Below are 17,419 nucleotides of genomic sequence, written 5' to 3'. Positions count from 1 at the left end.
GCGGGGTGATGACTGGACACCGGAAAACGCCACCCTGGTTGGCAACTTACCTACGTTTCATATGAAGAAGGGACACCTGTATAGAGCAAGGAAGGAAGTCATTTCCTCCTCTACCATCCCATCGTCGTGACCTAGTAATCCCCTGAACAGTACCAAACAACAGAAGGCGGGGAACAGTTCCTGTTATTTGAAGATGGGGACGAGGACAGTTCCTGTTATTTGAAGATGGGGACGAGGACAAGATCCTGGATTTGCCACCACATCCAACTTGGAAGTTGTGTCAAGCGAGACACTTTCTTTGCAGATGGTACGTTTTATGTGACACCTCACATATTTTACAAGCTGCACACCATCCATGCTGTTACAGACGTCGGTCAAATGTACCCCTGGTCTACCTGCTGCTACCAGATAAAGAGGCAAGCAATCTATGTCAGAGCGTTCCAGCTGCTAAAGACGACTGCAGCACAAAAAATTGTATTAATGTATTATTTATTTCCAACTAATTGAAAATCGGATATAACGTTGGTATTGTAATTGTAACAAACGTTCCTGTTTGTCTTTACAGATGGATTTCATTGACTGCCGCCAGAAACGCTGCTATGAGAGTCTTCCCTGATGTCAGGTGGAAGGGCTGTTTCTTCCACTTTACACAGTGTGTGTGTGGAAGGAGGAAGACCCAGCAGGATGGCCTTCAGGTGGAAGTACGGCAACGACAGGGATGTCAAAAGATTTGTTCGGCGATGCGCTGTGCTGCCCCTTGTCCACATAAATGATGTAAGTATAACGTTTTCACAAAATTCCTTTAGAAATTACCAATCAGAGATACGCTTCTTTCATATATCAGATTTTATTTATGAATGTTATGCTTTATCTTATTTTACACAATTATTTTGAGGTTGAAGACGGACACCGGCTTGCAACGATGCCTGGCGACAGACGCTGCACGCAGTTGGCAGACTACATCACCACAACATGGATTAAGGGCGACTTCTCCAAAGCTAGCTGGAACCACTTCACCACTGACGCAGCCCCGCACCAACAACACACTGGAAGGATGGCACAACAGGGTGAAAGAAGTTGGTAATGCAAGGCCCACCCCAACAGTTCTTAAAGATGGAGCAGACAACAACGAAGACCAGGTAACTGCAGTACGATGCTGGCCAAAGGAGGCCTCCCAAGAGGAGGAAGTACAGAGATTTGGACAACAGACTGGACCAGCTGAAGACGAGACTCCAGGTCAACAACTTCGCCGTTTTGGGAGTATGCCGTTGCAGCAGCACACCTGCTTAGTTTGTTAATTAGTGCTGTTGATGATGTATGTAACATCGATGTACATGTGCAAATAAAACAGTTTTGCCATTTCCCCTAGTTCCAATTGTCTGTCGGTCCTAATCCGGATTAGTAAATTTAGTCTGACTATGTCCCGTAATTGCAATAATTGGCTGTTTAGCGAAAAATTCGCACGAAGTCGCCCAGTAGGGATTACCTTTTTCTCCAAGCTGGTGACTTCATGCGGAGCGTAAACCAATAAAACATCCCTTCCATAAGACTTTGTTAGATTAATACAATTGGAAAAGAGTGACATAAACCCTTATGGTAACTGATATCGACGCTAAAGTCTAAAACGCCGGCCTCTAGTGTATTGCAGTCCTGGGTTTTGGAACAATACCAGGTCAATCAAGGGTGTGATACGTGCTGGCTGATTAATGACGTTACGTAAATCTTTACTCACAATTATATCGTGAAGGTTGTGGAAATTGTTGTTAAACAAATCTTCATTTAGGTCTCCAACGAGAACGGACGTGGCAGTCAGTACTTGGTCTACAGGGGCTGTAAGTTAGGAGGCGTGGAAAGTGATCATGGCAGCGAAATGTGGAACCATTTCAGAACGGAAGGTCCTAGGACAACAAATCATGTAGAAGGAGTGGCATCGTAAAATTGAGTAGGTGATGTGCTTGCCGAAGAGAAGTCAGTCCAACTTTGTTAAGAAGGAGCAAGACTAGGTACAGGCATATGTTCTACAGCAAAGAAACGGTGCCAGACGTCCACCTAGGAAGAGGAGATATGTTGAACTGAACTATGCCTTGGAAATGTACAAGAGCGAACTAACATACATTGACTCAGTATCACATTTAACTGGATATTAAGTGTGAAAGCTGTGCTGTGAAATATAGATGTAATATGTGATATGATGTTGATGTTGTATTAAGTTGTATAACTGGATAGCTTGTATAACTGGATAACTTGTGTATATAATTAATAAATATAGCCAAACATTGAGTGAAAAGTAGTAGTATTTTATCCCATTTGGTCCCGGATACTATTTTACAGGGAACAAAATAAAGGGATTAAAGGGGATTATCACACCCAATGATTTCTTCTACTGAAACAATAGGAGTTGGGTAAGTGGGAAGACCCCATTATAACCACGTTTGCTGGTTGACATACCACTTGAAGTATACATAAGTTTAAAATAAAGTACAGAACACTCCATGGATATTAGCATCTGTTCGTGGAGATTTTGGATAATATTTGTAAGAATGACAAAGAGAAGACATGTATGCAGCCTTTGGCTTTTACGGCAAAGTAGGACTGTTTACAATTATTTGTGCTCTGACTTCCTTCAGTTCGCCAGTGATATGACTCCTGTCAATATCGCACTTGTTGATAGGCACTCCAAGAATGTTTTGGCATATGTCGATGACTTTGTCATCAGTGGGCTGGTTTAAAACATATTTATTCATTTACTCATGATGGGATTGGCAAACAAGCAATAAAACATGCTTATATCAATGCCGCTCCCTAACAATGATACAATAGTAATAACAATAATGATAGTGACGTACACATGAGCTGGGTGCAAAACATAATATGAATCTTCAAGGAACAATATTGACGATATAATGTGTTACAATTTGCAAACTTTCGTTGAAGGCAAATAACTAGAAGCTGTTGTGATCTCAGTATAACAGCAAGGCACGGCATGTACAATAAAACTCCGGTTAGATAAATTGAGAATCTCCGGGATGATGTAGTTATGTACCGATTTTAGTAGTTCCAGGTTTACCTGTTCTGATGAGCCCGAATGACCGAATAAGATTGATGACAAATTAAATCCTCTACTAAAGAAGTATGCATTTGATCTTATGTCGTTAAATATGGGACAGATGAGGAAGAAATGAAGCGCATCTTCGGTGTGATGCCCGCAGTTACATTCAGGACTATCAGATATATGTCTGGAAAACTTATCTCCATTTACATCGCTACACCCAAGCCGAAGTCGGGAGTGGATTATCTGGGAAGATCTTGAACCATGAGGACGATTAAAGTAGATTTGACTGGTGTTGTGTTCTTTTAGTTTGTTTTTGAATTCCCCAAGAGTATTGGCATTTACGATATCAGGAGGGAGAGAGTTCCAGATGTTTACCGTGTCAGGGATAAATGACCTGGAGTACAAACTAGTGTTGCATTTAATATTTTGTAGGTCAGAATTATTTCTCAAATTATATCCACTTACAGATGATACATTTTCTGGAACTAAACTAGACAAATAATCTGGAACTAGTTTGTGAACCATTTTGTAAAATATGTATAATTTTTGACGGCGTCTTCTATTTTCAAGTGAGAAAATATTTGTCTCAGAATATAGTTTGTTATGACTTGTGCCGCGAACAGCTCCGCAGATAGTTCTGATAGCGTCTAGATTTAATTTCTCTAGAAGAAGCGTTTGCTCTTTAGTGCAATTATCCCATACATGACACGCGTAATCAAATATTGGTAAAATAAATGATTTGTTCATTGTCAGCAGCGTTTTCCTGTTGAAGCGATATTTAAAACTTCTTAGGCAGTTTATCATTGGACTGACTTTATTTTATGACATTTTCAATTTGACTTTGCCACATACAATCTTGTTGAAGAGCTATTCCCAAATGTTTGTGAGATGTGACGTCGTTTATGTTAGTGTTATCCATCGATAAGACTGGTTTGATATTCTGAATGTGTTTACGGGTAAATTGAATAGAGACCGTTTTATTTGGATTAAAATCAACTTGCCATTTTTTAGCCCAGTCTGATATTACAGATAAATCATTATTCAGACATTGTGCTGCTACATTTGGATCGTTTATTACTACATAGAGCGAAATGTCATCAGCAAACAGACGTATATTACTGTCAATGCCATCGACAGTATCGTTGATATAAACTAAGAATAATAGCGGTCCTAAGACGGAACCTTGTGGTACACCAGCTGTAACTGGTTTTAATTCGGAACTGAAGCCGTTGATTACGACACGCTGTCTTCTATCGTCGAGGTAACTTTAAAACCATAAAAGTAGTTTGCCACAAATACCGTAAGCTTTCAATTTCTGAATGATTCCTCTGTGCCATACTTTATCGAATGCTTTGCTTATGTCGCAAAAAACTGCTCTTATTTCCCTTTATCTAATTCTTTAGCAATAAAATCATGAAGGTAAGTCAATTGGTAAGATGGTGAATCTCCAGGGGTAAACCCGGACTGAAGATTTGTTAGTAAGTTATTGTCTCTGAGATAATTAAATACATATTTAAAAACACATTTTTCAAAACCTTTGGCTAAACAACTAGTTAGTGCTACAGGTCTGTAGTTGTTACATTCATTTATACAACGTTTCTTATGAATTGGTATTACTGAAGCCATTTTCCAAATGTCTGAAAATACTGAGTTATTAAGAGTGGAACTAAACAATTTAGATAATGGGTCGGATATTACCAGAGCGCTGAGTTTTTAATACTCGATTACCGATACCGTCATGCCCGGTTGCTTTAGTGACATCAACAGAAAGAAAAATATCTTTAACTTCATTGGAGCTCAGTGTGATGGAGGATAATCTCTGATCCGTTTTTATCATTAATTCTGGTAGGTTTTGGTCAGGACTTTTTACAGTAGCCTGAACGCAGAAATAATTGTTCATAATTGTTACGATATCATCAAGATCATCGTATACTAAATGCCCATGTTTAATTGGAGGAAATATTGTATTATTCCCGGTGCATTTCAAGTAGTTTTGAATAAGCGCCACCAATGCTTACTACCGTACGAGTCGTTTATCTTTCCATGGAATTTAGACACATAATTTTTCTTTGCTGTGCGCACAGCTGCTACAACTGTATTTCGGAGTTTACGAAATTTAGCCCAATCGGAGAATCAGTTGCGTCGTTTAGCGATTTTGTGTACACGGTTACGTTTTCGTATCAAACTACGCACTTCGCCAGACATCCATAACGGATCATTGGGTCTAATAGTAATTGTTTTGTTAGGGATATTACAAACCTCTAAGAAAGACTTCGAGAACGAGTTTGCTGCTTCATTATTTGTGTCAGATGACAAGATATCTTGCCAAGGAACTGAAGTTAGGCTTTCAATAAGGTTGTCTTTATCAATCTTGTTGTAATTATAAATTGTCCTTTTAAAATTAATATTGTTCGGAATATTGTCCTTAAAGGTTACGAAAATCGGACAATGGTCGCTACATATTGGATCAGACACGCCTGAACATAACACGCTATCAACATTCGATACAAACAACAAGTCAATCAGTGTTCTAGAAGTGGGTGTGATCCTAGTAGGCTCGGTAATGAGCTGTTTCAACCCGTACCTTGCCTTTAAGATTTCGATTTTAAAATTATTTTCATTTAGGATATCAAGGTTAAAATCACCCGCTATAATAGTTTGCATATTTAAGGACATGGCATTGCATATTGATTGATCTATTAACTCCCAATAGGCTTCGCTTTTATCTGCGCGATAAATGGTTCCAATTAAGTATTTTTGGTTTTACATATGATTTGTATCCATTTTGCTTCTAGTCCTTGTATTGATAGGTGATCCATATCGTTAACGTAGAAATTATTTTTAACATATATAGCAACACCCCAACCCCGGCTTGGGCGGTCAGTACGGTAAGGCGCATGAGGAATACCGCTATGTAGCCAGGTTCCTGTCACACAAATTACATCATATGAAGAGAGTTTGGACGAGAGTAAGTCTACTTTATCCTTCAGACTCCTTACATTTAAATGAACAATCTTCAGATTACCGTCTTTGCAAGGGCCAGGATTTGTATGAATATCGCCACAGCATATATAGTCTGTTTGCAGTGAAAACGTACCGGTGAATTTCACTTTAAAACAAAAATGTAAATCGAATAAAGTGAAATTAAGATTGCGAATCCTCATAATTCTACCTTGCCAATTGAAAATTTAAATCTTAGATTTTATTCAACTTATGAAAAAGTTGTTTAACAAACGATCATAGTTTCAAATCGCTTATATTGGTTTGTATTACAAGGTAAGCGCAGTAGTTGGAACAGTGAAACAAAATGCACGTGCGGTAATGTGATGAGCGTTAACTTAGACCAACCCTCCTTGTTCTCGGTGTTTCATTTAATGTGCATACCCCTTGTTATACAAAACCAATAATACCGATTTGAAACTATGATCGTTTGTTAAACAACTTTTATCCCTAAGTTGAATAAAAATTCTGAGATTTAAATTTTCAAATGGCAAGGTAAAATTATGAGGATTCGCAATCTTAATTTCACTTTATTTGATTTACTTTTTTGTTTAAAGTGAAATTCATCGGTACGTTTTCACCGCAAACAGACTATAGAGGATTTTTGCCAACATTTGTTTCATTGTAAAATGACATACAGTACAATATAAGCAGAGAGAAATAACATCCTAAGTAAACAAAAACAATTCCTTGTTGAAGGTGTAATGCGCACAAATTATATATTTTATAAAAAGCAACACAAACAAAAGTGAGAAGATAAAAAGCAGATAAATAATATAATAAGAGGAATGTTTTGGTGGAATAGGATTCAGAATAGGTGACAGTGACCGCGTCAAGTGAGTTGAGAACGCGGCGTGTATATGCAAGATGCTCGTTCATGTGTGTCTGCTGACTAGGGGAAGTGTTGTGTAACATAGCAATCATGTCGGATATATCGTTGGATAAATTACTGTGATTTTACTAAAAATGTGAGTACTTGTGTGAGATTGTGTCAATTGTAACAGTGTAGATGGCTATATTTGTTATGTTAGATTATTTGACAGGTTATTGTGATGAAGCATTAAAGGGAGAATTACAATTTATGTAGGAAAGATAAAATATATATGTGGTTATGTAATATCAATCTTAGATAAGCAAAATAATAACTGAAGCTGACCTACAATAACCGGCATCAAACATAGGAAGGAAGTAAATATACATAAGGACGGTTGGGTTGGAAACATAGAAAATTGGAAAGCGTGGGTAATGGTTGTTTTGCCACTTGTTTCACTGTAAAATGACATACAACACAACATAGAGACAAGTAGCACACAAAGTAAACAAAATATTTCTTGTTGAAGTTGTAATGCACTCAAACTATATTTATAAATGTAGTATCTTCATGGGCTCTCTTGTCAACACTCACAAGGGACAACGCGACATGCCAGTAGTTCCAATCACCCGCTTTTATTCTGACATAGCACACAAGTCACGTGATACACATAAAGTAATCACGGAGGTAATATAGGCTGTACAACTCATTGAGAATACTACAGTCCTCCCACAGTTAGTACTGAAAATACCAATTATTTTCAAATATTAAATTTTCAAATATTAAAATCTACCACCATTCAAACATGTAATAAATAATATGATTCAACAAATAAATATACCATCAAACATATCCCACTTTCATAATTACACAAGTCACCATAATGATAAATCATAATGACTTAATATAGAATATTTAAATGTTCATTTCTTTACATAGTCTTTCAAATATGCAGGAGCACGACGTGTCCTTCGAGATCTTCTTAAACAAGCAGTATCTGCTGATTGTGTAGCAGATCCACTCAGTTCATTTTCTTCTTCAGGTTCGGTCACATTAGTACTGAGATCTACATCTAAATCAGCACACAAGTTATCTTGTTGAACAGTAGAGTTCTCTGTAGGTACTGAAGTTGCTTGTACTTGTGACTCAGTTCTGTCTAATACTAAATTTCTCGGATACATATCTTCAGGAATCTCAACATTATCAAAGTTCACTGGATCCTCGCATGGAGCATGTCTAAGAAATTTAGCATTTCTTACACTGATAACTCCTGTATCACAGTTCACGATCTGGAATGTTTCCTGTTGATGATCACATGTTTTACAGGTTTGTACGTTGGAGTTAACTTACCACGCACACAATTGGCAGTGTACACTATATCACCACCACTAAACGTATGGTGTTTTACACTGTTCTTCACATCTGCATATGTCTTCATCTTGTCTGCATAACAGAGTTTTCTTTGATAATAATGGATCAGGTTTCGATGAACACAGTACTGGATATTTAGGTTTAATGTTCCTATGAAGCAATAACAAGGTTGGAGTTTCACCAGTAGCTCGATGTGGAGTTGCTCTACACATTTGTAGAATACTCGGTAACTGTCGTTTCCAGTCATTCCCATCAGTTGATGCAGAACGGAATGCTTTCTTCAGAAATCTATGGAACGTTCAATCTTTCCATTGCTCTTTGGAAAATATAGCGAAGAACGAATATGTTCAGTCCCTACCATTCTCAAATATTTCACAAACTGTGCACTCTGGAAATTGACGACCATTATCTGAAACTATGCTTTCTGGGAAACCATGTTCAGCAAATATTCTTTCCCAAACTTCAATGATAGCACTTGATGTAATGTCTTTAGTCACCACAGCAAATGGATAAAAGGAAGAGTAAGCTATCAACATTAACACGTAGGCTGAGACATTCAGGTCCAACCATGTCTATACCGACTTTCGACCAAGGTCTCGGGCTGGATCTACAGGTTGTAACGGAGTGTCATTTCTTAAGGTTGATTCAGAACACAGGTTGTACACTTGTTAACAAGTTGTTCCACGTCAACATCCATATTTGGCCAATAGGATCTAGTCCGAAGGAATTGTTTAGTGCGTACTATGCCTTGATGTGTCTCATGAGCAATACTCAAAACTTTCGACCTTAGTGATCGAGGAATCACTATTCTCTCTCCTCTCAAAAGAATAGAATCACACGTTGAGAGTTCGTTCTTGAACTTCAGATACTGCACTGACACATCACTCCAGTCATCTGTTTCTAAAGCACTTAATACTTTCACAATTTCTCCATCTCTTGATGAACAGTTTCTGATTTCATCCAGTGTAATTGAATCAATATCTAGCACACATGTGTCCAACCACAGATCTGATATAATAATCAGCCACATTGTCACTTTTCTTGGATGATAAAGATTGTCTTGAGAAAAAGTCTGCAATATTAGATTTGCCAGCTATGTGTCTAATTTGGAAATCATATGCCTGTAACTTCCAAGCGAATCTTTGAATTCTGGGGGGTAACTGAACTGTTTTCTCTTGAGTAAGCATGTGAATTAACGGACGGTGATCAGTTTGTAATACAAACTTCCTTCCCCAAAGATACTTATGGAAATGTTCCACAGACCAGATGCATCCTAAAAACTTTTCGTTCTATTTGTGAATACCTACGCTCAGTTTCTGTCAAAGAACGACTAGCACACACTTAATAGGTTGAAAACTACCATCATCTTGCCCTTGAAGTAAAACTGAACCCAAACCAACTGGACTAGCATCACTAACCACAATAGTTGGAGCCTCAACATCATAGAAAGCTAAACATGTGGCTTTACCAATAGCCTTCTTCAAAGATACAAATGCTGACTGACAAACATCATCCAATTTCCATTTCACTCCAGTTCTAGTGAGAAGACGTAATGGCTCACAAAGATCTGCAAAACCAGGAATGAACTTCATCAAAGTAATTGCACACTCTAAGAATGAACGTAACTCTGAAACATTTCCTGGAGGATTAGCTAGTTCAACAGCTTCTTAGGATTAGGTCCTAACACCCTCAGAAGAAACTACATGTCCTAGAACCTCTATCTCTGTCATGCCAAGTTTACACTTGTCCTTGTTGAGCTTTAAATTGTACTCTCTACATCTTTTGAAAACTTTTCTGAGCAAAATTTCAAGTTCTTCTAGAGAATTTGCATAGCAAATCAAGTCATCAATATATTTCTCCAAATCTTAAATATCATGGAAAACATAGTTCATAGCCTTTTGATATGCTTCAGAAGCTGAATTCAAACCAAAATGAAGTCTTTGAATCCAAATATACCTCTGTGTGTAACAAAACTTGTCAAATCTCTAGAATCCTCTGCCAATAAAATCTGCCAGAATCCCCGTTTACAATCAAGCTTGGCAAAGTAACGTGCTGACTTCATAGCATAGAGTGTATCATCTACAGTAGGAATAGGAAACCTCTAACGAACAACAGCCTTGTTGACCTCCACGAAAATCACAACAAACTCTAATCACAGAAGTATTTGGTTTCGGGGTTAGGTCTCCTCTTAATGCCTACAGTGACAAATGCCTACAGTGACAAATGCCTACAGGCAATAATAGCTACGGAGTATGTTGTTTTAGGTGAGCAGCAGTGATACGCTTCCCCGCACACAAGTGGTCACTTCCACCCTAATGAGTTTAACCTGTTTACACTATGAGAAGATACTGCTGCTTGAAATCACTGGTGCATTACTTTGTTTATTCTACACTGTAGGCATTTGTCACTGTAGGCATTTGGGAGACTACGCCGGTTTCTGGAACACAATGTATATTTGAAACCCAAGGTGTAGCATGATGTACTTCTTCAATAATATCATCATCAATCATCCTGTGTAACTCAGAATTGACCGCTTCCACCATAGAATAGGGTAACGTACGGAGTGGTTGTGTAACCGGTGAGACTGACTCATTAACCTTGATAGTATGAGTAAAATCTTTAATTAGACCCAAGCCATCAAAAACATCTGAAAATTCATTAAAAGATGTTCCAGGTTTGTTGAAGAACTGACCTTATTGATGTTGATCTGAAGCAAAGACAACTCAAGACTAGACTTCCTTCCAAGCAAAGATACCTCATCACCAGACATGACATAAATCCTATCTCCAACTTGATTATCACTAACTTTCAAAATTACCCCAAGTGGAATTTTAATGAATTCGCTGAAAAGTATATGAATGACCAACAAAAGGTCAGACTAATTATAAATTATTCCGAGACATGTGAAATGTATGCCAATGTTAAAGATTAAAGTTGATTAGTGACATACAGATATAATATTATTGTTTTGAAACTCGTCGCGAGTTACAAATACATTTCCTGAAACTGTTGGATGCGCACGGACAATCACCACAACAAGCCCACAAGGTCGTCAGAAATACACTCAGTTGGACCCATGAGAACCGTTATGTCAACAAACGCAAGTGCGTGTATTTGAATCTCTCACCGTCAATCGCATGATTCTTATCAAAAACTTCACATTAGACAGCACAATTCTGTGAGCTAAGTTCTTAGTACTTTCAATATGACGATACATATTTTTCATGATTTTTAAAACAATAACATAATGCCATAAACGATTTAAGTAGTCGGGATTATTTTTATCAAAGCACAGCCACCATTAGGCGCGTTCTGATTGGTTTGTCGTATTTTCGCACATAACAAGCATCGATAGGGGATGAGTCTTCTTGGAGGTTACGGAAAGGGCGAGTGGTGACGAATGGGTGTCTCGTGATTTTTATCTTCGACAATTCCGAATAGATCCGATGCCATTTGGCACACTCGTCCCATTCCGTAATCTGCAAGACGTGTGGCGTGGAATGAGCCGATATGCCTCAAACTGAAAAGGGTTGTTGACGTCAGGTGTCATGATCAGACGTAGATTTCACAGGTGCATGCATGAATGACGCGCTTTTATATAAATCGGTGATTTTTGTGACAGAAAGTGATGTAGGGAACACTGTAAGGATAATGTGGATCGCACTAAGGAACGAGGGAGACATGAGCATGTGTAGTGACAGCACGAGGGTGAGTTAGCCTTCGGATCATTAATGAACAAAATTTATGTTGCGTGTGAAAGAGGCTTAAGTGCAAATTCCAGGCCAATTTCCATTAGCCCAAAATTTCTACATTAAACCATTTCATAGTGTACTTTCGACGTTTTTGGTTTCCCGTAATTGTGTGAAATAAAAGTATTAAAATGCAAAAAGGAAAAAACAACAAATGGTACTCACGTATTACACCGGACCAACTACATGTATATAGGATTAGGCCCCTAACCCTAACCCTAAACCCTAAATCCTCAGCCCTAACCCTAACCCTGACCCTTGAAATAATCCTAATAAATAGAATGCATTGACCGAACCGGCAGTATTAAAATGCAAAAAGGAAAACCAACAAATGGTACTCACGTATTACACCGGACCAACTATATATTAGATTAGGCCCCTAACTCTAAACCCTAAACCCTCAGCCCTAACCCTAACCCCTTGAAATGATCCTAATAAATAGAATGCATTGACCGAACCGGCACAAACATGACTGACGTGTCCAGTGTAATGCATTTTTACCACTTCGAACAATAAAATACTAATAAATAACGTTTCTATGTAATGGTGCAAATTACTGAATGAAAAAAAATATATATGTATGTCAGTTCACATTGGTAAATCATGTAGACTTAAAAGTTACTTAGAAACCGAAATATAAATATATTTACATAATTTAAATAATTACATTGACCAAAATTGCGAATAATCGAATATATTTAATATAGACCGGTGTAACGCATTCTCGCTAAACTTAAAATATACAAAATACAATAATACACAAAACATAACACCTCAGCACCCCGAAATACAAATAAATATGAGCGTATTAGTGAAAAAAAGAAAAATATTTCAAAGTGGTGCTTGCAAAAGATTGCGCATCCGCCGGTATACAACTACTGGAAACCCTCAACATCGTTGGGCTTTATATGCAACGACAGCTTGTAGAGATGAAACACCAGTGAGCGGAGCTTATACGCACTCGCAGAGCGAGACAACCGGTATGCCATGCAGGCGTCATAGGGAACTGTTTCGAGAACGTGCTTTCGAACAAAAATCACATTACATTACGTAAAAGGGTATTATGACGTATTTTTAAGTTTCTGGTGCTGTATTCTAAAGGTAGGCCAAAGCAGGTAAATATTATAATATGCATAAGAGGAATGTTTTGGTGGAATAGGTGACAGTTACAGGTTGTTCAGCTTGAGACCCTACCTGTAGCGACCGCGTCGAGTAGGAGTTGAGAACGCAGCGTGTATAGCAAGATGGTCCTGCATGTGTGTCCGCTGACTTGGGGAGGTATTGTGTAACATAGCAATCATGTCGGATATATTGCTGGATAAATATTGTGCTTGGATTTTCCTGAAAAATGTAGAGTACTTGTCTTAGATTGTATCATTTGTAAAAGTGTAGATGGCTATATTTGTTATGTTAGATTATTTGACAGGTTGTTGTGATGAAGCATTAAAGGAGAATTACAGTTTATGTAGGTAACATAAAATATATATGTGGTTATGTAATATCAATCTTCGAGATAAAACAATATAAACAAAAATAATGACTGAAGTTGGGTAATTAGAAATGTTTAGATGTATATTTATGTATGAATTACTGTGATTGAATTTTACTGAAAGAGTTAATACTTGTCTAGGATTGTATCATTTGGTAAAAAGTTGGTAAGCTATATTTGTTATATGTTAGAGTATTTGACCAAAATTTGGCCAGATTATTGTGAATAACAGCATTATAGAACAAAATGTGTTACGACAGTTGAGATAGTTTCAAAATACAAACATGAGATGCCCTATGTAGTATCTCGAGTGCAAATTGTTCGCATTTTCAAAGGGAGGGAGACTAAAACAGCAGTAAATGAAGAAAACAACATCCAAGTATATACAAGATTTTACCTTTTCACGTGATAGGCAGGTATGTGAGAACAATTTCTTGTTTGGAAAAGATATATACATACAACGTGCAGAAGGCATATCACCGTAGCCATCTGTTTACATGTTATTAATGTGATGTAATCGCCTGAATTTAAATTACATTTGTGACGTCATTCCATTATCTGTTCGCTCCATTACTTTTCAGGAATGGAGCGATGTGTACCAGTTTCAAAATAAAACCTTCATTTTGTCATTTTGACATTTAATTTTGATAACAGCAATATTCCCAATACCTCAATGTAATTTAAGTAGGGTAGTATCTCGTAACTCCATTCCTTAAAAATAATGTTACTCGATTCTCCGGGGCCTCGGCTCCATTATTTTTAAGGAATGGAGAGTTACTCGGACATTACCCTCTACATAATGTTGGTTGCTAGAGAGGTGGTAGCAAGAAATGATTCCAAGAGCTTTGTAATAATGTAAGTTATCAATACTACAGTATTGTTGGTGAAAACTAGGAATTGTTTACAGCATATGTATTTGCTCTTCAACTAACTCAGTTGAGATAGTTTCAATAATACAAACATGAGATGCCCCATGTAGTGCATTTCGAGTGCAAATTGTTCGCAGAATTTTTCAAAGGGAGGAGACTAAAACAGACGTAAATGAAGTAAAAGAAAGAACATCCAAGCATAATACACGATTTTACCTTTTCAAGCGATAGGTAGGTATGTGAGAAGTTTCTTGTTTGGAAAAGATACATACATGGCAACGCAGAAGGCATATCACCGTAGCCATCTGTTACATGTTTTGTCTAAGAGTCACGTTGTTATTAATGTCACACAGTGTTAATGAGACAGCACTTGGAGACAATGTGAACTACCAAATCCACTTTCTCCTGGCTAAGATTCATGGTCATCTTCAGCCCTGTAGCTTCTAATATTGACTGAAAGTGGGTGGCATTTGCAGCCTTTTTACCGAACTACCGTCATGAATAAGTGATATTTGTGTTTTAGTTATGTTTGATTTTTGGTTGCATGTGACCTTTAAGCTTTATCAGCACCACCCCGCCTGTGACCCAGGCTGAGTCGAACTGACCTCTCAGAAACCAATCGCCTGGGCTGTCTGGCGGGATCGGCTCACACAGTTTAGTCAAGTCTTCATTGATGAAGACACGCAGACTTGATTTGTTTTGACCTCAGAAATTTCAACTTAGGGCGATCTTTAGAAAGGCTCGCTGTGTCGCGTTACTCACGAACCGTACTAGAATGGGCCTAGGGTGTCCTGGACGTGATCGGGCGGCGAGGCACCCTATGGCTGATATCTATGTCGTTTGCGACAACGATTACGTTTTCTTTGGTATTAATGATCTGATTTCGTTATTCATCCATGCCAGATCTTTGGTTCTAATTGTTACAGTTTTATTTGGGATATATTCATTCATGATATTCAATATTAAGGATGTAAGATTTTTGTTGACATTATCAACGTTCTCCGAAGAAAAAGTATATTTGAGTTTATCCCTTTGATACTTTCTGTTCATACCATTAATATCTGCTGAAGAGTAATCATAGAGTTTCCTTTTGAATGAATTATTGTTCTGTACAGTTCTTGTTGTATTAAGAAACACCGGGCAGTGATCACTGCATATAGTATCTAATACACGAAATCTCTAACATCGTCAACGCGAGATACAAATATCAAATCGATCAAGGTTTTGCTGCTTGGGGTTATTCTAGTAGCATCTCTGATTATTTGATAGCTTTCCAACTATTGCTCATCCTCCAGCACCAGTTTCAACTGAACCAGTGAGACAAAATGATGATATAGTTGCTACGAATGTTGAACTTGAGAAGAAGAAGAAAAGCATTTTGGGTGCGCCCATGGTTGGGTCAAGAGAGAAGATTAATGTTTGGACACTATGCGAGACTGATGCATGAGTTGAGATTTGAAGATACCTCATCATTTATCAATTACCTGAGGATACCTCCTCTCATGTTTGATAAACTGCTCAATACACTTTGTCCAATGTTGGAGAAATCGGACACGAACTTCAGAGAAAGCCCTTTGAACCAGGACTAAAGCTGGCAATCACCTTCAGGCACCTGGCGTCTGGGGATAAGTACCCCTAATCTCTCCTATGAGTCTCAAGGCACACTATTGCACAGTTCCTGCCTATGTACATGTGTGTCGTGCTATAGTAGAACACTACAAAGATGGAAGTGATCAACTGCCCTGTTACATCTGAGGAATGGCGAAGAGTGAGGGACTTTGAACTCCACCTGGAACATGCCTCATGCCATTGGGGCCCTTGATGGGAAGCATGTTGCCATACGTAACCCTCCCAGATCAGGATCCATATATCATAACTACAAGGGCTTCTTCTCGATTGCCCTCCTTCGAGCAAAGATTTAGAAGATTGTGTGTGTCATTTTCATTCATTGTTTTGTTATATTTTCACTTCAAAAGGAATGTTGAACTTATATCCTATTAAATATTACACATGAGCATCCATCGCCCATGCTACTTGAACTCGCAACAAGCAAGTTTTTATGGATTTCAACTTATATTTGTTATTAAGGTGCGATGTGTCGGTGCATGTTCTACCGCCTTTATCAGGCTATAGAACCTTGTGCTAGAACCTGCACCCCGAAACGTCGTACTTATAAATAAGTAGAGTTGAAATCCATAAAACGTGCTGCTTATTTACACAAACTTCTAAATGCCACCAAGATACTACTGGAACTCACCCAGTGTCACCAATGTTTACTGAACTCACTCAGTTTCACCAATGTTTACTGAACTCACTCCAGTGTCACCAATGTTTAATGAACTCACCCTGTAGGATACAACAATGGAGAACACAAAACAATTACTGAAAGTCACAAAGTCCCTTTAAACACGTCGTTTACCGGTGATAGCCGAAATTCTGTGCTGGTGTTTTTGAATTCTTCAAATTTCCAGTTGCTCCAAAACTAACCCAAGCTTTTACTACTCACAAGCTAAATTCATCTTTGCCTGTGTACATATGTTTCCCATGTGTACATATCCATCGTATGTTTCCACTTTTAACAGCTTTGGTTCAACTCTCTTTTCCAAAGGTTATTACTCTCCCAGTGCCTATGAACAAGATACCATGCCACTCCACTCAACTCCTTGCTATTCAACCTTATTTTACCATATCTTCTGACTCACAGCATTTCGTTAGTCTAGTGAGTTCTACATTATCTCCCCTGCCCAGCACTATCGAACTTCGTCGTCCTGCGGAAGACACTGCGTAATCCGGCATGGGACGAGAGGCGAATTGAACTCGTCTGTGAAGGCAGTGGTAGGTGCTGTTCGTAAATATTTTTCACATTGCAACTTAAAAATATTCTGTCCAAAGAAAACAATCTACTGTTTATTCAATGCAATAATGTAACACCTAAGAGCTTGTTTTATAATCATAACTTAACTTGACACAACCGAAACCAGCCTTTGGTTTTGTGTGCCGTGTTACTGTACCCCACTGGCCAAACTATAATGGAATCGTCTGACCTACTTCTTTCCTTGGAAGTAGACAGTTACACAA

At 38.1% G+C, this 17,419-nt stretch overlaps 1 protein-coding gene across 1 annotated transcript in view; it reads right to left on the bottom strand.

The window, feature by feature from the left end:
- The window catches only part of LOC124284600 (aquaporin-7-like), a 55,247-nt gene that overhangs the window by 16,925 nt on the left and 20,903 nt on the right, over nucleotides 1-17,419 (bottom strand).

This window comes from Haliotis rubra, unplaced genomic scaffold (assembly GCF_003918875.1).
Source record: "Haliotis rubra isolate DU_JTF1 unplaced genomic scaffold, ASM391887v1 Scf34, whole genome shotgun sequence".
NCBI lineage: Eukaryota > Metazoa > Mollusca > Gastropoda > Lepetellida > Haliotidae > Haliotis > Haliotis rubra.
Note: the sequence above shows the minus strand (reverse complement) of the source record. Positions and strands in the feature narration are given on the sequence as shown.